General features: G+C 40.1%; 1 long non-coding RNA gene across 1 annotated transcript in view; it reads right to left on the bottom strand.

Moving 5' to 3' along the window:
* LOC106029177 (uncharacterized) overlaps positions 1 to 26,266 on the bottom strand; it is an 88,569-nt gene extending 62,303 nt beyond the window's left edge. The window contains exons 1-2 of the long non-coding RNA XR_001202846.2: positions 20,594 to 26,266; positions 20,401 to 20,490 (exon numbers count right to left, since the gene is read on the bottom strand). This is a non-coding gene — a long non-coding RNA (uncharacterized LOC106029177). The remainder of the gene's footprint in view (positions 1 to 20,400; positions 20,491 to 20,593) is intronic.
* Between the last annotated feature and the right edge of the window lie 408 nt (positions 26,267 to 26,674).

The raw sequence follows: 26,674 nt of genomic DNA on the forward strand, positions 1-26,674 counted from the left end.
TGCTGCCACCACTAGACAGAATTTCACTTGCTTAAGAATCACCATCAGTGCTTCTTCCTTCCTTTTCTGGCCCTTATCTCTCGACTTTGGAGTAGGAATTTCAGACCCTGAATTATAGTACTAGTCCAGTCGCTAACTTATAGCAGGACATTTTCTTTCTCTAGACCTCATTTTATGATTCATTAAAATGAGTAATTGGCATTACCCTTTCTAATTCTAAACTTTTTATGAACCTGTAACAGTGAGTAGATTGCGGATAGATTGGTTTGGATAGGTGGTACCTTAATATAGGTTGCCTTGAAAACAGTACCTGAGAAGAGATGTAAGTGTTAATAGATTACTGGGAGGCACATTCATGGGCAGCAGGGTAAAGGACAAGAAACAAGGAAGAATGAGAAACAAAAATGATGTCTTATCCAGCTGGCCACAAATTCATACTCTACAAAGAAACCAAATGAGTACTCAATCATATCGGACATCTCCGTACATGTTGTATAGAAAAAAAAAATTGACCCTTGGAGAGAAGAAGAAAGCAGGAATTTCTCTGCAGGAACCCTCCCATTTCCTCTCCTGGTTGGTCAAATTCACTCATTGGGGGGTTAACTCTCCTGATTTCTGGGTGACATCATATGAACTCTTCAAAAGTCACTATGGATACAAAATCCTTCCACCAGAAATGTGATGGTATGATAAATTTGGAAGAGGTGGCAGGAGAGAGCCAAAGAATTCAGCATTCTGTGAATCTTCCTGCTATAGTAGAACTGTGTTAGAGGGCAGAGACAGTCAATTAAGCAGGAGAAAATGAAGATGAGCAAAGTTATGGAGCTCCTGAAACAGTATGGCAGAGATGGGTACCACCTCTACGATAGAAAGGTATGGCAAAGGAGAGCTCGGGCAATTTCATTCAATAAACATTTTCCAAGTAACTGGGTAGACATAGACAAGCGTTCCTGCCCTCAGGGAACATACATACTCTTGGGCAGATACTTAGAAACAAGCAATCACAGCAAAGTTCCTATTGCATATATCAGTGTAAATGATGGTATTTATCTCCATCATTTTACCTAACAAAATGAATCCCAGACGCGACCACACGTACACAGGAAATCTGTGGCGGAACAAGACCTAGAAAAGCCAGGCTGTTAAGTTTCTCGCTCAGTGCTTAATTTACAGAAGTGGTTTAGTGCTTGCTATGTTCTGAAACAACAGAACATTTAAAATGTCCAGCAGCATGAGAGCTTGGCCCAAGCTCATTGCTTAGCTGCATAAATTTCCCTGCAGATCAGAATGACATGCTTTTGACAAGGGCAGAGGTGGAAAGGGTGCAGGGAAAGTCAGGGAGCTCTTTGTGAAGACAACCTATTTGCTAAAAGGAGCCAGGAGGGATCAGTTTAATTGAAGTTAAAGATATTTTAAGGAAGGTAAGAGCCTAGCTGAGGGTTCAGCCAAGAGGTTTCATTCTGCCTTTGAAAATGAGAAGAGTTGAACAGGATCTGTGGATAAGCTGATAAAAAGCCCTTTGAAGTGGACAGAGATCTTTTTATAGCCTTAGAATAACAGCCCGGGGTGAGGAAAGAGAGCTGCTCTCATTTACAAGTGTGGAGGGCGTTGAGCTGTCCCCTCTCAGTAGGTTTCTTCTGGTTTGGCCACGAAGAAAGATTGGCCTAGTGTCCTTGTCTCTTTGAGAGAAGATAGATCTGGCAGCCTTTCACACAGAAAGTGCAGACAAACCACCCAGGGGAAGGGCCTAGAATGCTGGTTAATAGACATTGAAAAAAAGAAAGACACAGGACACAGAATCACAGCGCCCACACACCAGCCCTGACTCAGACACCATCAATCAAACTAGATGGATCACAGGCCAATTTTTTAAAAGAATGAAGGAGAGTTTTCCCTGACTTATCAAGAAATAATAGCAAGAAAAATGATCCTCACATACAGCTTATTATGTGTCAGATGCTGTACATGCTGTGTTGCTCACCATTTCTGTTGCCAGGACAAAACATTTTACATGCACAATTTAAAGGAGGAAATGGTTTATTACAGCTCACAGTTTCAGAGCTTCTGGTACATGGCCAGTTGGTTCCACTACTAAGGGTCTGATGTGAGGCTGGGACCTTATGGTGGGACAAGGCTGCTGGATTCATGGTGGCCAGGAAGCAGAGGACGGGAGAGATCACCAGCAAGAGAGACACTCGAAAGGCACACTCCCATGATCCACTTCCTCCAGCTCCCAACAGCACATTCCTACCAGCCCATTTACCAACGAACATTGTTAATTCACTGATGAGTATGAAACTTTTATGATCCAATCAGCTCTCCATGAATCTTAATCCAGTCATGTTGAAAACTGAAATTAACTGGCACACACACATTATCTCATTTGTTTATCTTAACAACTCTAAAGGTAGATTCTACTTCTATTTCTATTTTACATTTTGCAAAATTGAGGTTTATTTATAAATGAGCAAGTTTAAACCACTTACTTAGGCATAGGATGTCCCAGACAAGGTTTACAGACCTCAGAAAGTGCATCTCCACTACCTTATTATCAGTTCTTAGTGACTGAACAGCATGGTCTAATCTTCCACTCACCAAATAGTTCAGCATCTCTTTGGGACATGGGAAGATCTGACCAAACATGTGTGAATCAGCTTTTCCCAGATTCTTGGATCCTGTATATCTGTACATTAGAAGAGAAGGGGAGGAAAGGTGAGAGGTGGGGAGGGAAAGAGAGGGGAAGGGAGGGGAGAGCAGAAGACGGGATAAGAGGAGAGAGGAGGGAGGAGAGAGAAGAGGAGAGAGGAGAGGAGAGGAGAGGAGAGGAGGAGAAACTGAACAAAGGAACCACAATAATACATATGCCCCAAGAACAAACTGCCTTAGTAAATATAAATTTTCCAGTGTTCACCAATACCCTCTGTTTTCATAAAAAACATAAATAAGAAATTTGGGCCCATTACTGAATAGAATTTAACTCCGCCTTACATTTAAGTACTTTGTTAGGATTATGGGCTGTATAACCCCCAAACCTGTCCTGTGTTTCCATAAATACAATGATATCTGTAAGTATGAAATGGAAAGGATAAAGAAGTTTGAAGAGCGTGAGTTTATTCTGAATTCCACTGTGTGACTTTTTAAGGCACACTACTCACCCTCTGACCTCCTCTAATACCTGAAGACTAGACACTGCTGATTTCCAAAATGCCTTCTGTTACTCACGTTCTGAGTCTAAGAATACAACCCTTGCCTCACATACCTCCTAGGGGCTGTGCTGGGAAACAAATGGATAAAAAAAGAAAACAGGAAGGAAGGAAGGAAGCAATACAGGTACTGAAATGGTTCTGAAAAGAAAAGCAACAAGATTTTGTTATTGAAGAATAAGGGATTACGAGATGTGAGTGAGCCATGCGTCCCTCCTGGCATCCTTGAGATGTCATAAAAGCATATGAAACTCTGACTGTTATGGTTTTTGACCTAAATTGTCCCCAAAGCCTCATGTATTTGGAGGATGGTCAGATCATGCAGGCGCTGTCTCCATTGGTGGATTCATCTACAGGTGAGTTCAGTGGCTGCTTGTGCTGTTAGAAGGTGGGATCTGGTCAGAAAATGTGGGTGCTGTGGGGAACATCTGGAAAGGTGCTTCTCCCTTCCTGAGTCCTCCTTTTGTTCTCTGCTTGCTGAGTGCTATGAACTGAGCAGTTTTCCTTCCACCAGGCCCCTCCACCATGCTGTCTGCTGCATCTGATTCTGCCAAATATAGAATAAAACTTCTGAAGCCATGAGCAAAATAACACTTTCCTCTTTTAAGTTGTGAGCATCAGGTATGGCGCCCCACATTTAAAAAAAAAACAGGCTAAGACACTGGCATCCCAGATGAGGAAACCTCTCCCTTTCTCTTGGCAGATGGATGCTTGACTTGCAAAGCCTAGCAAGTTTCCTCCTCGCTTCTAGATACATAAGAGTTCAAAACCAATGGGTTTTCAAGCTTCGGCCTGCAAGGACTCTGCCTGACTTCTTCCCCACCATAAAAATCCTAGCACACTGTACCTTATAAATATGTACGAGTATTTACATTGATCAAAAAAATTAATGTCTGAAGAGTGCTAAGTATTCTAATTTGATCATCACATTGCACATACTGTATTGCATTATCACACCATATAACATATATATAGTTAAAACCATATTAATCAAAAAGAAAGAAAAGCACTTGAAGAAAAAGCCTTCCTAATGGAATTTCAGGATATATTAGGGTGGTAAAACATTTTAGATTTTTTCCTTAAGTTCTGGGCATAGGGCATGTGCTAATTGGCCTGGCTCTAGCAATGAAATAAATTGCTATCATCATTATTTTATTCTCAGAAGGAGACAACCCCAGGTTAGTATTTCAAAGAAGAATGAGTCACTGGAAAAATGGAAAAGTACCTGCTAATTATTTCTTTAAAGAAAACCCTAACTGTGCAAGAAAAAAGGACTCCACAGCCCTTTGAGATGAAACATCAAGCTACCTGTGCTGCTCCAGAGGCCCAGGAACAACAAGAGAGCCCTTGTCTGCGACATACATCCTCAGAAGGGCACCAACTGGCCCCAATCCCCTGCGAGAGGGGCTGGCTTCGTTCTCCCTTTCCTTTGACTTAACATGATGCAAGGGGGTCCTGAGAAGATGGGCAGGGTCAGGAAGGGCCGAGGTCCCCTCCTCTGCCTGCAGAGTCCATATAGGGAGAAGTACTAAGAGTCCACACTGCCCAAACTGGAAACCATCTGGTCGCTCCCAAATCTGTGTGGGTTTTATTCTAATAAAATCCTGTGATGGAATTCCAATGATTAAAACCAAACATCAATTCTATGATAAGGTCAGAGTTTGGTTTGATTTGGTTTTCTGTGGATTTAACCAAGAACTTTTGTACTGAGGTATATCCCTCATCCCTTTTTTATATTTTTTAGGGGTGGCTAAGTTGCTTACACTGAGCTCAAACCTGTGATATTCCTGCCTTAGCCTCTCAAAATCCTGGGCTTATAGGTTATGTCATCACACCCATCTAAACATAGAGTTTTAACATCTGCTCAGTTTCTCGTTTGTCTGTAGGAATCATGAGGTTAATTTGATGAGTATAAAAATTTTAACCAGTCAGTCACCTGCAGCTCAGTGGTCATAAAGTTCAGTCGCATTAATGAAGAAGTCATAAAACTTTGAAGGAAAACTGAGGCCCCTTTGATTCAGTGCCTTCTGGAACTTCGAGTAGAGAAAATGAGATGGACAGGTGTAAGAACTTATGTTAGTGTTCTAGGCTGAGCTGTGTCCCCACTCCTGACAATCCGTATGCTGAAGTCCTAACCTCCAATACCTCATGACCTTACTATTTGGAGATAAGGTCTTCAAAGAGATGATTAGGCTAAAATGAGATCTTTGGGTTATCCTTCATTCAGTCTGACCAGTGTCCTAAAAAGAAGAGGAAATTTAGACATACAGAGAAGCAGCACTAGAGATGGACCCGCACAGAAGAAAAACCATGTGGGGCCATAAGAGGGTGACCACACCCGCAAGCCACAAAAGAGCCATTAGAAGCAACCAACACTGCCAATACCTTGATGAAGCACTGGTAGGCACAGACTATGTGAAAATGAATTAGCTCAGTGGCATAAATGCCTGCCTGGCAAGCGTGGGGTCGTGAGTTCAATCCCTGGTACCAAAAAAAAAAAAAAAAAAAAAGGAAAATGAATTGCTATTGTTTAAGCCACTCAGTCTGTGGTATTTTATTATGGCAGCTGAGCAGACTAACACTATCATATAAATTAATGAAACCTGCAGAGAAGAGATCCAAAGTGACCTCCCTCCTTCTCATTTGTCGCTCTGCTGAACTTAGCCTCTCTGCAATAATGGAGGGTCCAGACCCACGACTGCTTCTTTATGGGAAACTTCAAGCAATCAGGTGAAACACTAAGACATTGCCTCACATCTGGTTTTGCATCTGTTTGCAAAAACAAACCTTAACTTTTCCCTTTGCCTTCAAGGAAGGGTAGCCAGGTCTTTGCAATTTTAGGCTGGGCTTAAATGTTGGCTGATTGGTTTTTACATATGTCACGGTAAAGAAAAAAGGAAAACTAAAAGCAGGAAGATAGTGAGTGACAGCCCAGACAAGAAGAGTTAATGTGAGATTAAGGGTAGCACTAAAGAGACACAGGGAAATAAGAAAAAGAATATCAGGAGGGAAAGAGACATTTCCAGGGTTTTAAGGATAACCCCAGAACAAGTTCTGTTTTTGGAGGTCTAAGTGAGCCAAACTATTTCTATACTATTTGTCCAAGAGAAGATGGGAGCTATGGTCCAGACATGGTGAGATTTCCCATAACTGGGGGGACAAGAGAAAGACAAGTTCCAGGAAAGCATGAAACCATGGCAACCCTCAAATGCTGTGTCCTGGTGAACCTCGAATAGGGCTCCTATATAATAATGAGACTCTGGGAGTTGGGATAGGGTCCTACAGCTAAATTTGGTAGCTAGAAAATTGCACTTAATTTGAAACAGGCCTATCCACTAGCCATCTTCAGAATACAGAAAGACTCCTGGCCAGAAGACTTCCCTGTATTTCCTATCACAACCTGAAAGAAAACTCATCCTTTAAAAAGGTATGCAATAATGGACTTTTTTACCCATATGGAGAGCTAAGGTCTTGAATGGATCCATTTGGGCATAAAAGAATTTTATTACTTTAATAACAGTACAGGAATAAAGGCAATTCCCATCCAATATAGATCAATCCAGCCCTGTCGGGCCATCTCCTCCACTCTGATCTGCCTCTTTCCTTTGGATTTGACTTCCCTCACACAGTCATTCATCCATCCTCTTCTAGGCCCAACTTTCCCTAAAGTATTTTGCTTTCTGACAAAGGACACAGCTGGACAAAGAGGGGCTCATTAGTGGTACTCAGCATCAGTGCTGAGTGCTACTTGGTAAGTACACTATTTCGAAGGGGAAGTTGCCCACTAACAGATGTCTGTCTCATCCTCATTTTCATGACTGATGTCTGCTCAGCTCATTGATAAGTCTGGCTCAAGTTATTCAATCACTTCTATTTCTATGATGATACAAGTCTTTTATCAAAGCAATAAGCTCTTCTAGAGCAGAGGCTGCACCTTCTTCTTGGTCTGCTAGTTGGAAGGTGAGAAAGTCAAGGCTGACTGATCTCAGAAACAGCCAAGATAAGCAATGGAACCCAGAGGAGGAGCATCTCCCATCTGTTCTCTTCTCTCTCCCCCTCTTCCCGTATATGAGAACACAGGTTATGAGTAGAGGCACGGTAGGTCTCAGAATTACCAATAGGAGATATTGGGTTTCAATTTTCTGCGAAAAGACTCAAGTGTCTATAGCTTATGTTCTTTTTATACTCACTCCCTTTTCTGGTTATATCCCTGAGGAAAAAGAATTAACTGTGGTCAGAATTCTTGAGAGTCTGCTCTGTGAAATTACTGAATATGTGGCCTGTTCACCGGTGGGTATGAATTTCCTCACCTATTAGCTGAACAAACTGGGTCCAAGCTATCCACATATCAGCTGAGTCTTCTGTGATGTGTACCCCTCACCCACACACACAGCAATCAGGATGCCCCATATGAACAGAGCTAGGAGCAGGCCTGGGGTGGAGAAGGTGGTAAAGAGATGCTGAAGGGAACAGGAGAGATGCTCAACTGAGCTTCAGACAGCAACGGGCCTTCAGTTCACCCGGCTGAGGATGAAACACATTCCGCAGAGCTGAGGGAGTGCTGTGATGCGCCACGGTTCTTTTGCCTGCAGGCTCTGAGCAATGGGGAAGAGGCACTGGGAAGACACAGTCACCATTCAGGTGTGGCATCCAAATCTGGTCCTGCAGGAGCTGAGGACAAATGGGAGTAGGAAGTGCTTCCCCTTAGGGACTCTGGCAGCAGGGCAGGCCACCCGGACTTCCCGCATCAGGAGAGGGAAGGAATGGAAGACTGGGGGATAGAACAAGGCTGACCTCTGGAATAAATCCTGAGATGCTAGAAACTGAAACCCAGACTGACTTCCATGGCTAATAAAGCCCTAGCATAACCAAGAGCCAGGCAAGTGGGCTCTGCTAATAATTTCTCCCTCCTTCTCTCTCTCCCCCTCCCTCCCTTCCTCCTTTCCTCCTTCTCTCTCTCTCTCTCCTCTCTCTCTCTCTCTCTCTCTCTCTGTCTCTCTCTCTCTCTCTCTCTCTCTCTCTCTCTCTCTCTCACACACACACACACATATCTACAAATCACACACATATACACACATGTCTACAAATCCTTCAACCCCCTCCTCTTTGAAAACTCAGCTGGGAAATCTTGGAGAAAACAACAAAACAGATGTGGCTGACAGGCTAAGTTTCTCATTAATAAATGATTCCACATGGGTGAGAGAATATGTTGAGAAGAGATATTTTATTGAAACAGAAGAGAAGGAAACAGATATGGAGAGCTTTTCATGTTATCAGAGGGGATGGTCAACCAATTGGAGACATACAGTTCTAGGCCAGAAGTGGAGATCATGCCTGACCTTGAAAAGGTAAATGTAGCTATTGGTCAGCTCTCTCCACACTGGGATAAAATATCTGATGCCCACAACTTAAAGAAAGAAATGTTTATTTCAGATCTCAGTCTCGGGGTTCCAAGGAAGCTCCAAGGAAGCTCAGGGAGCCAAGGAAGAAACACCATGATGGAAGAAAATAGTGGAAAAAGTTATTCAAGATATGGCACCCAGGAAGCAGTGAGCAGGGAAACAGCTCCAGAGAGGAGGAGGTCAGAGGCAGATATAGACCCCAAAGTCACACCTCCATGAGAGTCTGCTCTGCTAAATTACACAGACACACCTAACAGTGTGCTTTACTATGTCCCTAAGTGGCTCTCATGCCAATCAAGTTGACAGTTAAGCTTAACCTTCACAATATCCTATGTCATGGCAAATGACCACAGCCCTGAACAGGGATCAAGGAGGCCACGCCATGGTTCTGCTCCTGTGCTGCCTCACTCAACCATTTTAATCTGCCTTTCAACTCCAAGCCTCAGTATTTTCTTCTGTAAAATGGAAATAAAAAATTTTTGGCCCAGCTCCCCTCAGTGAAAGTAGGATGCCAGAAGTCATTGATTTTGAGAAGGGGACCGAGAGATGGAGGGAGAAGAGGGGAGGAAGTAGTAAAAATGTAAGTTGTGCTGTGTACATGTGTAAACTCTTGCTAAGTGTAATCATTATGCACCGCAAACATGTATTAATAAAAACTGTAAATAATTGATGATGTTCTGTGGACCTGGGATGGCAGGGACCATATTGTCTCAACCAGGATCAGAAACATGAAAGTTCTCCGTGTGCACACTGAGCCATGGATGCAGATGTAACAGTGAGAAAAGCAGGCCCTCGGGGAGGCACTTGCTCTGAGGTGGGCAGAGCACAAGTACCAGAAATGAAGCCTGACCAGGAAAGACTGAGAAGCAAATGCACGGAAGCTGGAGGAAAGTTACATGAGAAAGTAACTATCTGCGTCAAGCACACTTCTTAAGAAAGAGCGTTTTGGTCTTTTGGTTTTATTTGTTTGTTTCCTTTTACTTAACTCCAAAAGCACAATGAGGGTCAGACAGACAGCAAAAATGTCCATTGGAGGAGAAAATACATATGATTTGCAAAAATAATTGTTTAGTGTTTGAGAGTTATTTTAAGCCTGGAGAGAATCATGGGCCGTGTCCATTCCTGTTAGTGACTTGCTGTGTGATGCCAGGCATCTTATACAACTGCTCTGTACTAGCTGTCAAACAATACTTATCCAAGCCCTCAGCGGCTTGGATTCAGAGAATGTGGGCTGTAGATCCAGTCAGTCTTGGGAAACTGACTCCAGAGGGAAATGATAAAGTAGAGTCAAAATCTCCTCCTTCTCCAGTCTGTGTTGCCATAGGCAGGGATGAGTATCCAAAATTCTTTTCAAAAGAATCACACTTGCTATTTGAAAATCTTTCAGTCCAAGGACACCCAACAAATTCATTCCAGCACCAAACATTTATGCTAAACCTTCTTCCAGCAAACCATTGCACTGGGCCCCGGAGAAGAAATAAGGTAGGGACTCAAAGATGGTGAAGTAGGAAGATTGGGGCCCTGCCTTCCACCTGGTGGGGCCAATGGGTTCTCCCATATTCACCACCGGCCAGAAGGTACTGTCATCACAAAAATATTTAAACAAAATGCAGAAAGAGTCCAGACGGAAGTCACAGATTCTAAACCTAAAGGATCACACAGGGGTTAATAGAGGAGATTCCACCTTACAGTAGGGAGGAGTTTACCATAAGGAAGAGAATATGGTTCCACACTGAGTGAGCAGCATGAGCAAAGCTTCTGTAATAGGAAATGGCATTCTGTTCGAGGAACAGTTTAATAGTTTGGGAGTTCTGTCTGTATTCAGTGCAGAGTCAAGAAGTGCTTTTAAACAAAGGAGTGGCCAGTTTGGTTCTGATGTTCAGATGCAGCTTTTGGCCAGGAATCGAAGGGAGGATAGAAGGTGGAGGAACTGAGGGAGGAGACTTCTGGGAAAACTATTATCAGAGTCCAGAAGAGAAATTACCAGAGTGCTGGAGAGTAGAGAAGCATCGCAGCTGAAAAGATCAAAAGATGCAACGCAAGCACTGCACGCTGTCACTCACAGGTGCGATCTGAAAACGTGGACCTCATAGCACTGGAGAGTAGACCAGTGGCTGTCAGAGCCTGGGCAGCATAGGAGCTGGAGGGAGGCGAGGTTGGCCAGTGAGTAAAATGTCACAGTTACATAGCAGGAATAATTTCTGGGGTCCTATTCTTGTATCATACATTTCAAAGTAACTAGAAGAGATTTTGAATGTTTCTATTACAAAGAAGTAATAAGAGTTTAAGGTGATCGGTGTGCCTGACTTGACTATTTCACAACATACACATGAATCAAAACATCATTTTATCCCATAAATATATGCAATTAGTATGTGGGATCCAAACACTTTTAAAGATGGCTTCAAGGTTTTCCAGAATGTGCCAAAAGAAGAAGAGGAGGAGAAGGAGGAGGAGGAGGAGGAGGAGGAGGAGGAGAGGAGGAGGAGGAGGAGAACAGGAGGAGGAGGAGAAGAAGAAGAGGCAGAAGGAAGAGGAAGAGAAAACAAAGTATTGAGAGTGTCGAATGGAAATAAAATTATTATCCTTGGTGGCTGTCTTGGTTTTTGGAAAGAATACACAGATTTGTCCATCATTTTCCTCACCCACCCTCACATCTGTGAAGTATCAACTGTTTAGATTATAGTCTTTTCTTCACCTACTCTACTCAAAAGTGCAAAGCAGCACATAAAGCAGAAATAATTCACCAGTTCACACACAAAACTGAAGTCGTCTTATTTCCTATTTGAATTTTATAGCTGAAGTGATGGAAAGGACATGAAATTACTCAGGTAGCTGCTGGATATCCATATGAGTTTCCTTGCAACCATAAATTCTTACCACCATAAAAGAATTATCAGACAGCTTCAAGGTTTCCCAGGATTTGGTAACAACTCTTTCTGGTGACTCAGCCATGAGATAGGGTCTAGCCAGAGCCTCTAATTACACAGGTAGGGTCAGGCTTTGGAATGAAAGCCCTGCTCACTGCCAGGCAAGCTACTGTCCTCCAAAGTGTTAGAAAATACAGCCTCAGGCCACAGGTTGAGGACCCATGATGCCGACTCCTTCAACTGTCCTTGGTCCCAGGCAAGCCTGCTCCACAGACTGGCAAATCTAATAAAGGACTTTAATGGTACTTTTATTATGGGCTTGAGAGGGTGATGCTTGGTTCTCCAATTGGCAACCTCCTCTGAGAAGCAAGCAGTTTTCTTTCATGTGGTGACTCTGACATGCTCAGATCATGCCAAAGAGACAAGAGGCAGAGCTCTGAAGTTTTTGTAACTCAGCAGAGTCTGTGAGGAAGATGTCCAGGCAGAGCAAAGCTGAAGTTGAGGAGCGAGGCCTGCAGAAGGCTAGGATGATGAGGAGGAGCAGGGGTGGGTACAGGTCTAGAGGTCAGCTTGTAGAAAAGGCCACACATCCACTCATCATCCAAATGGGACAACCAGCACTACCGGCAGGTCCCAGAGAACCCTTGCATCTGAAGTTGCCAGTGCAGCTGCAAATCCCAGATCTCAACATTTGCCAGTTGCATTGTTAATTTTCTTACAAGAAAAAAAAATCCATTAATATAGTCATAGTCTCCCAGTCACCTGGGAATTTGTTAAAAATACAGATTCTTAGTTCATACTATAACAACCTTGATTTCAATAATCAGCCTAGATTAGAAATGAATTTATTGGGATATCTGAAGGAAGGCAAAACAGTATTTTTTTATTGTGGTAAAGTACATATTATATAACATTTACCATATTAACTAGTTTAAAGAGTACAGTTAACTGGCATTAAGCATACTCACTTGAAACAATACTATTAAGAAAGACAAGAGGTATAGCTCAATGGTAGAGCCCTTTCCAAGCATATATGAGGCCCATGGTTTAATACCCAATACTGCAATATCAAGATGAGCCACTAGATATTGAGCACTGGTAGAATAACTCTTGTGGGGAAAACTATTGACATTAAAATACATATAGTGGAAATATTCATAAGCACTCTAGTTGGTGAAGTTGTTTTTCTACATGATCATAGCCAAAAGGCCAAGAAGTGATGTGAAGTTGTTTCTCATGGAAGTGTGAGTTAATAATTCTGAAACCTTGGACCCCCTCTCAATCCTGGGAAGTGAGCGGATGGAGGTGAGTGTCCACACACCATCCCGAGCCCCGGGAGTTTAGGATCATTGCCCCCTCTGGCCTGGGAGCTTCCCAACTTCCTGCCACACTCGAGCAGCTCCACAGGTCTTGGGCCTGCCTGCTCCACCCGCCATGACCCTCTCTCAATCTGGGGAACTGGGCTGCCAGAGTCCCAGGAGCTGATGGCATAGAAGATGATTTCCAACAGGCCCAGGGGAAGCCTTGGAACAACACTTGAAACACAGAAATACAGGAAAATAACAAAACAAAAGACCAAAATGCAATCTCAAAACTCCAGCCCACCCCAAGAACCTTAGGAACTATGTACATAGAAGAAAATATATGCCGTACACCTGAAATAACTGAAATAATAGCAACTGAAATACAGAAGCAACTCCAGGAAGCTTTAAAGGAATTCAAACTAGAAATAATCTCCCAGGTAAAAAGAAGAAATGGTAAAAGAAATAAAAGAGATGCTGAACATATCTAAAGATGACACAGTTAAAAATTAGAGGAACAAAATAAAAATATAGAATCCCTGGATCAACAATATAAGAAACAAACAGAATACATGAAGCAGATTCAAAGAGCTATACAGGAAATCAAAAATTCCACTGAAAGTTGTCAAAACTGCCTCAAAAACAGTGAAGATAGAATTTCAGACCTCAAAGACAAGATTGCAGCTAGTGAACAGGAAAGGAAAGACATTTTAAAAATAACAAGGAATCAGGAAATAATAATTCAACAGCTGCAAGATGATGCAAAGAAAAACAACATAAGATTGATAGGAATAAATGAAAAAGAAGGGGACAACACAAAGGATATCAAGAGGATATTTAGGGAAGTAATAGCTGGAAATTTCCCAAATATGAGAATGGAAAATGACATCAGGATCAGTGAAGCATATGGAACTCCAAATACCCATAACCAAAATAAAACTACACCCAGACATATAATAATCACTATCCCAGAAATCCAACATAAGAATAGAATATTAAACAATATCAGAGAGAAAAAAACAGGTCACCTACAAAGGAAAACCTATCAGGATCACAGCAGACTTCTCAGCACAAACAATAAGGTCAAGAAGAGCATGCAGTGAAGTATTTCAGATACTAAAGGAAAATGATTTCCAACCTAGACTGATGTACCCTGAAAAACTGTCCTTCAAAATTGATGGAGAAATAAGATACTTCCATGATAAAGAACAGCTGAAGAACTTTATGATCACCAAGCCAAACCTGGAAACAATACTGAAAGACAGTTTAGACACACTTACGAAAAAAACCACTAAGCAAAACAATGGAGAGATAAAGATGCAGCAGCAGAAAGACAACATGTCAACAATAAACCAGTATATAACAGTTATAACCATTAATGTAAATGGTCTCAATTCAACAATTAAAAGAAACAGACTAGCAGAATGGGTCAAGAAACAACATCCAACCACATGCTGTCTGCAAGAAACCCATCTAACCCAAAAGGATACTTACAGACTGAAAGTCAAAGGATGGAAAACAGTACTTCATGTAACAGGAACTCCAAAAAAGCAGGGGCAACTATTCTGTTTGCAGACAGTGTTAACTTCAAACCAAGAATGATCATAAGAGGTAAACAAGGTCATTACATACTGGTTAGGGGAAAACTTCAAGAGGAAGAGATAACAATCTTAAATATATATGCACCCAATTCCAGAGCACCCAGTTATACAAAGCAAGTATTAATAGAGATGAAAAATCAAATTAGCAATAACACAATTATAACAGGAGACCTTAACACACTACTGACACCAAGGGAAAGATCAACCAGACAGAAAATCAGCAAAGAAATAACATAACTGAATCACACCTGTGAACATATGGACTTGATAGACATATACAGAGTGGTCCATCCTACAACATCAGAATACACATTCTTCTCAGCAGTACATGAGACATTCTCTAAAATAGATCATATACTAGCCCACAGAACATATTTAAATAAATGCAAAACAGTTGAAATTATACCATGTTATCAGATCATAGCACCATGAAACTAGAAATTAATGATAAAAGAAACTGCAAAAATTCCACAAACACATGGAAATTGAATAACACACTCTTGAGCAATCAGTGAGTCACAGGGGAAATTAAAGAAGAAATTAAACAATACCTACAACAAATGAAAATACAAATATGACTTACCAGAATCTGTGGGATGCAATGAAAGCTGTCCTCAGAGGAAAATTTATTGCACTGAGTTCCCACATCAGGAAAACAGAGTGAATACAAATAAATAACCTGATGCTACACCTCAAACATTTAGAAAAAGAAGAGCAAGTCAAGCCCAAAGCCAAAAGAAGGGAGGAAATTATAAAACTCAAAGCAGAAATTAATGCATTAGAGACTAAGAAAACAGTCCAAAGAATCAATGAATCAAAGAGTTGGCTCTTTGAAAGAATAAATAAACTTGATAACCCCTTAGCCAACCTTATTTTAGAAAGGTAAGAAAAAGCTCAACTTCATGCAATAAGGAATGAAAAAGGTGAACTCACTACAGACTCTGTAGAAATACAGAAGATCATCAACACCTATTTCGAAAACCTCTACTCTCATAGGTTTGATAACACAGAAGAAATAGACAGATTCCTAGAAACATATGCAGTACCAAAGCTAGGTCAAGAAGATCTAGCTGAATAACCCAATTTCTACTAATGAAATTGAAAATGTAATTAAGTCCTTACCTACAAAGAAGAGCCCAGGCCCAGACAGATTCACTGCGGAATTCTACAAGAAATACAAAGAAGACTTAATTAATGCTGACACTCCTCAAACTCTTCAGTGAAATCAAAAGGGAAGCAATCCTTCCTAAGTCATTCCTGGAAGCAAATATTACTCTAGTACCGAAACCTGAGAAAGACCCTAAAAAAGAGATCTACAGGCCAATCTCCCTAATGAACACAGAGGCAAAAATCCCCAATAAAATACTGGCAAATAGGATGCATCAAATAATAAAGATTAAGCACCATGACCAGGTGGGATTCATCCCAGGCATGCAGGGATGGTTCAACATACATAGATCAATAAATGTAATCCATCATATCAATAAAGCCAAAAGTAAGAGTCAGATGATCATTTCTATAGAAGCAGAAAAGCCTTCGATAAGGTCCAACATTCATTCATGATAGGAACCTTTAAGAAAATTGGAATAGATGGTCTTTACCTCAATATGATAAAGACCATCTATGACAAACCAACAGCCAGTATCATACGAAATGGCCAAAAACTGAAGGCCTTTACCTTAAAATCAGGCACAAGACAAGGATGTCCCTCATCACCACTGCTGTTTAACAGTACTATAGTACTGGAAATACTAGCCAGAGCAATTAGACAAGGGAGAGAAATAAAAAGGTAAAGACAGGAAAAGAGGAAGTTAAATTATCATTATTTGTAGATGACATGATACTCTACATAGAAGATCCCCAAAACTCCATTGAAAGACTCCTGGATATAACAAATAAATTCAGCAATGTAGTAGAATACAAAATCAATACTCAAAATCAGTAGCATTCCTATACACTAACAACAAAATCACAGAGAGAGAAATAAGAGAAGCTACACACTTCACACTAGCATCCAAAAAAGTGAAATACTTCGGAATTATTCTCACGAAAGAAGTAAAAGATCTATATAGGGAAAATTTTAATACACTGAAAAAAGAAATTGAAGAAGATCTCAGAAAATGAAAAGACATCCCTTGCTCATGAATAGGGAGAATAAATATTGTGAAAATGGCCAATCTCCCAAAACTGTTATTCAGATTCAATGCAATTTCAATAAAAATATCATCAACATACCTCATAGATCTAGAGAAATCCCTCCTAAAATTCATCTTGAACCAGAAGAGACCTAGAATAGCAAAGACAGTTCTAAGCAGCAAAGGCAAGGCAGGAGGCATCACAATCTCTGACTTGAAGTTATACTACAAAGCAACAGTAGTAAAATCAACATGGTACTAGAATAAAAACAAAGCCGAACATCAATGGAATAGATTAGAAGATACAATCACAACTACAAACACACTCAACCACCTTAACTTTTATAAAGGGGCCAAACATGTTCACTGGAAGAATGACAGTCTCTTTAATAATTGGTGTTGGAAAAACTGGCTCACCATATGCTGAAAACTAAAACTAGACCCATGCCTATCACCATGTACTAAATTAAAATCTAAATGGATCAAAGATCTGAATATTAAAACAGAAACACTAAATCTATTGGAAGACAAATGGGATAAAAACCTTGAAGACATAAGGGTAGGTAGAGAATTCATGAACAGGACTCAAACCACACGGGAAATACTTCCCAGAATCAATAACTGGGATCACGTCTTACTAAAAAGTTTCTGCACATCAAAAGAAATCTCCAGCACAGTGAAAAGAAAACCCACAAACTGAGAAAAAATCTTAGTGAACTGTCCCTCAGACAAAGGTCTTCTGTCTAAAATACATAAAGAATTTTTAAAAATCAGACCCCCCAAAATTCAAAGATCCAATCCAAAAATGGGTATCTGAAATGAATACACGGTTCTCAGAGGAAGAAATACAAATGGGAAATAAATACATGAAAAAATGTTCAGCATTATTACTCATTAGAGAAATGCAAATTAAAATCGCACTGAGATTTCATCTCACTCCTGAAAAAATGGCCAGGATCAAGAAAACTACCAACAACAAATGCTGGAGAGGCTGTGGGGAAAAAGGAACTCTCCTGCACTGTTGGTGGGAGTGTAGACTGGTACAACCATTGTGGAGGTCAGTCTGGAGATTTCTCAGAAAGCTGGGATTGGAAGTCTCATTTGTTCCAGCTATTCCACTTCTAGGCATATTCCCAGAAGAACTGAAAACATCATACCACAGTGATATATGTGCACCCATATTTACAGCAGCACAATTTGTAATAGCCAGATCTTGGAAACAACCTAAGTGTCCATCAACTGTGGAATGGATAAAAAAAATTGTGGTATTTTTATACAAGGAGTATTACTCAACTATAAAGAATGATCACATTGACATATTTATAAATAAATGGATGCAGCTTGAGACCATACTCATAAGTGAAATAAATCAAACTCACATGTATAAATACCGAATAGTTTCCCTAGTGTAAGAAATGGTAAAAATACATAAAAGTATGTGGTAATCATGATTCCCCATTTTATTGCTTTGAAACCTTATAATGTTTTCATTCATTAGTTAGAATGGTTTTATTCTGGTGTGTTTGATTTTATTGTCTGTGATTGTATGAACAGCTATTTTGAAGAAAACAAGACATTATAATAGCTAGTGCTGATATAATATTACCTTGTTTTGAAGTCCTATCAAGCCTTTGTTCTGTCTCCATCGATTTTATCATGTTGTATCTTATTGGATTTTATTATATGTGATAATATAAACAAATTTTTATGTACAAGGAGATAATAGAGTAATCATTGTTCATTTTCTGTTAATTGGTTCTGAATACCCTGTAATACTTTCATTCTCTTGAATGGTTTTATATTGTCTTGTTATGTTTGATACTATAGTGTATGACGGTATACTCAAATATTTCAAGGAAAGAGACACTGTGGTAGCTACTGTTATGTCGGGCTGTCTTGTGGTGAAACACTATGTTACTTAAATTGCTCTGTTCTGAAAAATAAAATAATAGTTCTGAAACCTTGCATATGAGAATTGAGCAAATAAGTAATTGGTGGTGGAGCCAAGTTTCTCACTATTACAGATAAGGAGAGAGGAAAAATTAGAATGAATCACGTGGTACAGAGTTAGGAATATCATCAGAAACTCATGCTCTACCTAACACAGCCAGTAAAGGTGATGGTCATACCTGAAAATAAGTGTAGATATGTCCATACACAGGTTTGTATATACAGGTATAATTCCTCCAAGTCTCTAAGATGACCTAAAAGATTTTAGTTTTTAAACACATTATCCAACAAAACAACCAGCGCTCCTTGGAGAAATAGCTGATTCCAGGGCTACAGCAAGGAAAATACAAAATGAGCCTAAAGTGTCTTATGGTACCAGAAAGCAAGAAAGTTCTCAAAACTCAAAGCCATCTAAGTAGGTATAAAAGTCATGGATGCCAACAGAAACACCTCCCAATAGCCAAAACTGGAATAATTAGAGTAAAATAATCAATAATCTCACATTGAATAAATAATTCAAAATACAACAGAAATATCCATAAATTCACACTGACTCAAGTGAAGAATGACTGACTGAATAAATGAGTGGAAGAGAATAGTAAAATTCCCCATATAGATTGCCAAACAATTTTTGTAGAAGCTCCCCTCTCAGAGTAAACCATAACTTCCCACCCATAAGTGTCAGTGATGATTAATGACTTAGAAAGATCACAATGTGGGGGGAGGGGTAGTGAAACCCTTTGCAAATCCTACCTCTGCTAGTGATCAGGACTACCAGTGATGTGGGGTTAATAGCATACATACTTGATAGAGTGTATTGAGAAGGGTATGTCTGATCTTAGCCTTTCTCTTCAAAACCCATAGCTCCAGTGCAACCATGACAAAAACAGAGGCCAAACTGAAATTGGGCAATATTCTGTGAAACACCTGACCTATACTCTTGAACATGTGTAAGGTCATCACATCAAGAAAAGGCTCAGAAACTGTCACATGCAAGATGAACCTAAGGAGACATAATGACTACACAGAATTCTCTAAAGAAAGGATACTGGAAGAGAAAAAGGAACATTAGAAAATAATACTGCTGAAGCCTAAATAAATTGTGGAGTTTAATTAGCAATAACATGTCAACATCGATTCATGAGTTATAACCAATAAACCACAATAATGTGGTGGCAACAGCAGAGGAAACTCTGTGGGGTGTATGGGATCTCTATACAATATCTCTATTAGATTCTCTATGTTTATGATCGTGCTCAAATAAAATTTTTATTTTAAATACTTTTACATACATCAATTAATTGACCTTATTCCATTACTCTTCAAAGATGAAATAGAGACCAGCCCTGGTCTCAAGAAGCACACTCAGTTAGGAAAACAAGATATCCTAAGGTAGTTACATAAAAAGCAAAGGAAGATAATAAATAGAAGACAAATCGAGCGCAGTGTTAGTTCAAGACAAAGTTCACATTCTGCTGGGAAACAAGGGCCAGATCTGCCCCACTCCGTGTAGCCTGGTGTCCTAACCATGCCCCAGCTCTGTAAGGCAAAGAATTTCTTCATCATTTCTATCCCCTAGATTTATGTCGGAATGAATGAGATAGTGACTATAAGACACAGGCACGCATGGTGATCATCCATCCCAGACTCTAGACCCACTACAGGCTTCCCTACAGGCTTGTTAGAGCAGGTGAAGGATTCTTGCTGTTTAAACTTTTCAAACCCATACTGGACGTTGGGTTTCCTTTCTGAACCTGGAGCTCTGTCCCAGGTAGTTCAGCAAGTGAGAGTCCGGAAACCTGGATACCACAGTGAAAAATCCAAGTCTTGCATGAGCCCTTTATTTTCATTCCATTCTCCAATCTATTTATTTAACAAAGATTGATCCTCTGTATGTTTTCCAGGTCATCTAGCAACAATGCAAACTCAAGTTCTTACCCAGAGCTCCTGAGTTCCAGTCTGACTCTGTCACTTACAGGCGGACAATTTGGAAGAGGTCACACCATATGTAAGTCGAAGATTCCTCCCCTAGGAGATGGAAGAAAAAAGCAAATGTATTTATAAAGCTTTGGGGAGGGGGAGTCAAGTAAAATAACACATAAGAAATGTTTACAAGATGTCCCACACGTACTGTGCACTCAATGAAAGTAGTCATTGTCATTTTCAGGCAGCAGAGATACAGGAGTGAATTACACATGCAGACACTTTTCTCACTGGAGAATGAAAGATTTCACTTCGTGCCCACAAACCGTTTCCCTAACCCTGTAAGAGATTGGTAGAGGAATACCATCACTGGGGAACAATTCTGACCAAACATCAAGAATATGTACGTACAGTATATTTAATGGCTATTTTCTCTCATACTGCCTTGAAGATAACAATAAGCAATATATTAACCAGTGTTCATCTCCTGTCACTTTGTTTTTGAAATTCTGTATCATCATTTTTCTTCTTTTTTTGTTTTTAAAATAAAAAAAACTAACACTAAATGTAACCCTAACCCTACACCTAACCCTAAGCCTAAACCTAAACCTAATCATAAAATTAAACCTAACCGTAAACCTAATCTTTACACTCTCCCTAATATCTATCGCCTAACCCTAACCACAAAATGAAAATCAAGACATGACATGTGATAAAAGACCTGTTGGAAAATTTTTCATCTTAATTCTGAAGGACATAGTTAGCCAATTCCAGTTAACAAAAATAGCATAATTGTTGTGGTATTTTGATAATTAAAATGATTCAGAAAGAAATACTGAAAACCAGGCTTATTATAAAAAAGATTCAATATACATTGCTACTTTATACATTTATACAAGTACACTACCATACACTACTATAGTATGTATAGTACTTTATACATTTATACAAGTACACTACTATACACTACTATAGTATGCATATATTATTGCTATGTCTTGTCACATTGTTCAAGAAAATAATGTCCTTTGTGGGTAGATGAAGTCCCTTTCCATTTGGCTCCCAACTGACAGAACAACTGTCCTTTGCCAGTTTTAGCTAAAAACTCACAATCTCATATTTCCCAGCCCCAACTCACTCTCACCCACATGCCCAGGGAAACCAAAAAGAAAAAAAAACAAAGCTTTGCTTGAAGAATAATTCATTCTTTAATGCATAGTTGAGTTTTCTCCCCTGCTGGAGGCTGACATCAGGGAGCCCAGTTCACTGTGCCATACCTGATAACACTCCCAACTCTGGCAGTTTTTTACCTGGCCAAGCAATAACTTCTCATTAATTAGGCTACATTCGCATGAGCTAAAAACCGCAAATGTCACAGCAGGTCTCCAGCCCATAATTCCTAATTTAAGAGGCAGATTCCTCAAATCTATCCCTTCTGTATTGTCTGTAGCTCCGTGAAATATAGTAAAGGGTAAAATTTTGTCCATATTATCCCTAGTGTATCTCAATCACTAATAACTGTACCTTGTGCCTAGAAGATTCTTATTAAATATGAAGAAAGTGGCTATTTCTTGGGAAGATGCAACTCAATTGGATTATTTTGTTGTTTATTTTTATCCCACAAATGCTAGCATAGCATTTACCATGCACTCAGCAATTATTATGTTTTATATAGATTGACCTATTTAATTCTCACAATAATCTGTAATTACTACTGTAAGTACTACTGTGTCCATTCTAAAGAACACAGAAAAATTACATGACTTGCTAAATTCACTCAGTGAGAGTTAGAGCTGGGTTCTGAATCTAGAATTCAACTTCAGAGCCTGCACTCCTGCCTGTGTGACAGGTTGTGTCTGTGGTAGCTCTCTCTCCTCCAGGCCAGTCCAAGGGGTGGGCACTGCCTTGGACACTCACCCACAGGACATCTTGCTGTCCTAAGAGCCTCTTCATTGTCGACATTTTGACTCAAGCCGGGTGGAAAGAATCTACCCTATGGTTTCATCATCTACAGGTTAAAGAGAAGTTCTTTGCCTTTCCTTTTTTTTTCTTTTTTTAAAATATTTTTTATTTATTTAAGAGCAAAAAGACACAGAAAATAAAAACAAAAAGCAAAAGAGACAAATAACAACATCAAACTCCAAACAATTAACACTATAGGTTTTCAAAAAAAAGATAATAGGAATTTAACAATGGTTGTAATGTTGCATATTGTTACCTTCAAAAGGGTTGCTTAGATTACCAGATAAATACATGCAAAATTGATCTAATCGTATGACTATTAACTGTTCTTTTCCAAGAATTAACACAGTTAGCAGTATAGTCATCTTAGCTATCTTATGTATACAAATTTATGACTTTTTCCTTTTCCCTTCCTTCTTTCCTCCTCTGTCCTAACCCAGTTACTTTTCCTCTTTGAGCAGTTTCTTACCTTACACAATACTTACTGTAGATTTTGGATTGTAATTGCTCTTTCATTTTCTTACACTAGGGAGACAATATGGTATTTACACATGTGAGTCTGATTTATTTCACTTACAAGTATGGTCGCAAGTCGCGTCCATTTACTTATAAAAGCCTCACTGTAATCTTTTTTATAGCTGAGTAGTACTCTATTGTAGAAAAAAACCACAACTTTTTTTATCTATTCCTTGATTGAAGGGCATTTGGGTTGTTTTCAAGATTTGGCTATTACCAATTGTGCTGCTATAAACATGGGTGCACATATATCATTGCGGTAAGATGTTTTGAATTCTTCTGGGAAAATGCCCAGAAGTGGAACAGCTGGGTCAAATGGGACCTCTAATCCTAGCTTTTTGAGGAATCCTATGCTGATTTCCACAGTGGTTGCACCAGCCTACACTCCCACCAACAGTGGAGAAGAGTTCCTTTTTCCCTACAGCCACTCCAGCATTTGTTATTGGTTGATTTCTTGAGCTTAACCATTCTTCCTGGAGTAAGATGGAATCTCAGTGCTGTTTTAATTTGCATTTTTTGAATGACCAATGATGCTGTAACATTGTTTCATATATTTATCTGCCATTTGTATTTCTTCATCTGAAAAGTATGTATTCACCTTAGATGTCCATTTTTGGGTTGGGTCCTTGAATTTTGGAGGCATGTTTTTTTTTTTTTTACTTCTTTATACGTTCTAGACATATAAAGTTAAGGAACAGACATATAAGTCTAAGGAACAGTTGGCTAAGATATTTTCCCAGTTCATATAGATGTTCTTTGCCTTTCAAGGGATGGAAGGGAAGGCAAGTGAATCCTGCAGGAGCTGAAGGAGGAGAAAGGCACCATGCATATAAGAACAAGGAGAGAAGTGCAAGAAGCACAAGAAAGATGAAGTGGCAAGCATGTTGGAATTTCTGAATCATCTCATTCCTATCCAAGAGTCCATGAATCTATGGACTTCTATTACATTCCAAATATACTCGCCACTTTTTAAAAATTTAATCTAGTAGAATTGGGCTTGTGTTTCTTTCAGTGAAATCACCATCATTTGTTGGAAGACGAATGAATTAAAATATAAATGAATGAGTAGCCCTGATTCATGCAACCCACTCATCCTTAATTAAATACTGCTTCGGCCATGTGCAGTAAACATGGAAAACAAAGCCGTGAAGGCAGGACCACACAGGAAAGACAGGGACCTGAAGCAATGAGTTACAATAGGCAAGCCATCAACTGGGAACTGAAACAATTTCAACACGACTGAGCCACAGATCGTGAAGCTTTGGAGTGGCTTAAAATGAGATGAGGAAGATAAGTCATGTTATAAATTTAGATTGAAGTCAGTGGTGGGGCAAATGTTAGGGATCTGAGCACTGAAAGGTTTTAAAGGGAGATAATATGTTATATCTGCATTTTTTATGATTCTGACTATAGTGGAAAAAATGTAAATTCTCGGTAATCTGGCAAAAACAGAAAGCAGTATGGGAGTGCCTCAAAACAACTAAAAATAAACCTACCATTTAATCTAGGTCTTTTATGCCTGCTATATTCCCAAGAGAATTAAGTTCAGCATCCTGTAGAGATATTAGCCAGGCCATGGAATTGCAGCATCATTCACAATGGTGAAGCTATGGAAACTGCCTAGGTACCCAAAGACGGATGGATGGAGAAAGGAAATGATATTTGAAAATCAAAAACAGCCACTAGATGTCTAGCATGGGCTAAAATGACATTTGAAAACAATGCTGACATCAAAATATATATAATAGAACTATTCAGAAGCGTGGTGCTATACTCTAATTGACGAAGCTGTTTCTCATGGCAGTGTGGGTCAACAGTTCTGAAACCTCACGTACCAGGGTTGAACATATGAATTATTAGTCAGCCATAAAGAACAATGAAGTCATGTCATTGCAGGGAAGTGGATGGAGTTGGTGACCATCGTTGAAGTGAAGTCAGTCAAACACTGCGTGTTTCCTCTCATGGAGGAGAGAGGAGGGCAAATGGAGAGGAAGAAGGAAGAAGGAAGACATCTAACAAGAAAGCAGAAAAGAAGAGCAGAAGAGGAAGGAGGGCAGAGAGAGAGAGTAACGGTGGGGATAACGATCAAAGAGTGATCTATGCGTGTGCAGATATACCAAAATGAAGCCCACTAATCTGTGGGCTTACAAAAAGATACTCACAGATTGGTCCATGGTGATAGAGAGGGTTTGGAAACTACTAGCAGGTTTACATTTAGGCCTTAACAGTTTAGGCTACCAAAGCCAGAGGAAAGCTTAGGGGCTTTCCTGAAACCAGTCTCCTTACTCTACAGACCAAAGCTCCAAAAGGAGGGTTTCTTCCAAGTCACCAAGGAGTTGATGATAAAATTAAGGCCACAACCCATCTTTTGTCCCCCAGATAGTTTTAACCCCACCAGGCCATATTCCTGCCACTAATATCCCTTTTAGTCAGGAAGGGACTGATCTAACTCAGTTCCCTTCTGTTATCAGTGAAGCTCATGAAATAAACTTACTGAAGCTTTGGAGCAAGCACACTATGACCCAGTCTTGTGATACAAACCAGGCCAGAAAACCAAAAACTGGAAACTCGATCCTCCCAAGGTCAAGGAGAGAGTCAGCTAGACTTACACATGATTCACGTCCAATCTGTCAGGAAGAATTGAATGCAAAGGAAACTGTAGTAGCAAAGAGGTTATCAACCAGGTGGGAGCGGGGTGGGAGAGCGGAGAGCCTGTTCTTAGGCTGGAGAATGGGGATGAGAAATTCGGGATTAAGCAAGGAGAAGATACACAGGCTGGCAGGGATCGGTACAGCCTCTGCAGTCATCAGACTTGATTGGCATCTGAACCCTAGGTTGATGAAGAAACTCAGGAGCACAACACCAGAGGGACTTGACCCCAAAGAAAACAACTATATCGTGGCCAAGATCTAGAAACTTCTTCACAGAACAAAGCACAGGGTGAGCACTCAGAGGACACTTAGAGACAAGAACAGCACAGTAATAACTACCATAGCATCCAGGCACACCTTCTCTCGTCAGCACACATGCAAAGGAATTAGAGTCAGATCACCATAGAGGTAGCTGCACGCCCATGTGTATGGTAGCTCAATTCATGGTAGCCAAGCCATGGAATCAGCCCAGACTGTCAACTGATGCATGGATAAAGCAAATGGGGTGTATACATACATAGTGGAGTGTTCAGCCGTAAAGAAGAATGAAATTACATCATACATAGGAAAACTGGATGGAACTGGAAAATGTCATGTTAAGCAAAGTCAGCCATGCTCTGATTACAACTATCATGTGTTTTCTCTCATGTGTGGAATCTACGGGAGGGAAGGATAACACGAAAGTGGGAGGGAGACTTGGGCGAGGAAAAGGGATGAGGAGGAGAGTAAGGGAGGTCATGGGGAGGGTGTGATTAAGATACAGTATATGCGTGTATGAAACTCAACATTCTAAGACACATACATGAAAAAATTAGAACTGGAGCATAAAGTCCAAGTGGGAGCCAAACAAGGGATGGTCTTGTTATTGGTGAGGCTCTCAGCCTGAATGAAATCACCTGTGTTTCAAGTGAGACCTGGTTGGATCTGAGACCAGGGATAGGTTTGCGATGGATCCAATCTTGTATCTCCCTAAAATTCATATGCTGAACTCCTATCCCCTAATGTGATGGCATTAGGAGGTGGGGTTTGGGGGAGTAATTAGAGCATGGTGGTAGTGTTTATGATTGAATTAGCATCCTTATAGCTGAGCTGCAGAAGTCTAGGTAGTCCCTTTCACCACATGAAGACATTGTAAGAAGATATCAACGATGATCTCAAAG

This window comes from Cavia porcellus, unplaced genomic scaffold (genome assembly GCF_034190915.1).
Source record: "Cavia porcellus strain 051 isolate PalLab524CR breed Dunkin Hartley unplaced genomic scaffold, mCavPor4.1 scaffold_26, whole genome shotgun sequence".
Classification (NCBI taxonomy): domain Eukaryota; kingdom Metazoa; phylum Chordata; class Mammalia; order Rodentia; family Caviidae; genus Cavia; species Cavia porcellus.